The sequence below is a fragment of the Mauremys reevesii genome, linkage group 23 (assembly GCF_016161935.1).
Source record: "Mauremys reevesii isolate NIE-2019 linkage group 23, ASM1616193v1, whole genome shotgun sequence".
Taxonomy (NCBI): domain Eukaryota; kingdom Metazoa; phylum Chordata; order Testudines; family Geoemydidae; genus Mauremys; species Mauremys reevesii.
In genome coordinates this window covers 3347994-3348833 of record NC_052645.1, presented here as the reverse complement: position 1 = coordinate 3348833, position 840 = coordinate 3347994, and the positions used below count along the sequence as shown (strand labels likewise).

The 840-nt window shown below is 48.1% G+C and overlaps 1 non-coding gene across 1 annotated transcript; it reads left to right on the top strand.

The window, feature by feature from the left end:
* The first annotated feature begins 232 nt into the window (after window positions 1-232).
* On the top strand, window positions 233-304 carry TRNAE-UUC. The gene has a single exon. It is a non-coding gene; the product is annotated as a tRNA-Glu (tRNA).
* The last annotated feature ends 536 nt before the right edge of the window (window positions 305-840 follow it).

Here is an 840-nt window from a genome sequence, read left to right as displayed (position 1 = left end):
AGGATTGTTCCTCATGGGTTTTTTTGTGTGGCTCTGTGATCCTGCTGGAGGAAGCATGATTTGAGTTTGTTTCAGTGGCTTGGGTTGGGCTCAGGTTGTGACCCTGAGTACAGGGATTCCTGCACTTTCTGCTCCCAGCCCCTCAGGGAATGGACAATGGAGCAATTTCAGAAAGTGGATAGAAAGTAGCCTAAGAAAGTGTAACATAAGAGAGAAGAAAAATGACATTAGCTCCCTGGTGGTCTAGTGGTTAGGATTTGGCATTTTCACTGCCAAGGCCTGGGTTCAATTCCCAGTCAGGGAAAAGTGACTTTAACGACAAATGCTTCAGCTATTCTTCACTTGCAGTGTAAACAATCCCATAGTTTTTCCTGATTTCCCCATCTTCCCAGTGTCTCCATGGCAGGGCTGGCATAGGCGGCAGGTTCATATAATTTTTGGTGGGGCCCAAAATGGTGGTGTCCCCCCCCCCCGCTCTCACCCTGTAAGCTGATATAAAATGAAGCTACAATGCGTCAGCACCACAAGATTACAAGGGTCAATTAAAAGTGGAAAGTCGGAAGCAGCACTTGCCTATTAATACCTAATATACGGTATTAAATTTTGTTGCACCTGTTGTGACAAAGTGGGAATGTTCTTAATGTTTTCTCTGAATACTGTGTGGGTGCCTCAGTTTCCCCTGCAAAGTGCCAACTGACGGTGTTGGGGACAAAGAGATCAGGTGGCCTCCTTGTCTGGAAGAGACACAAAGGCCAGAGGAGGGAGTGTCAGTTTGGAGCTGGCTGGGGAAATCGGGAGAGGCCCAGAACTTGGGTCTGGGCTCCCCACCCCCCAAGATGG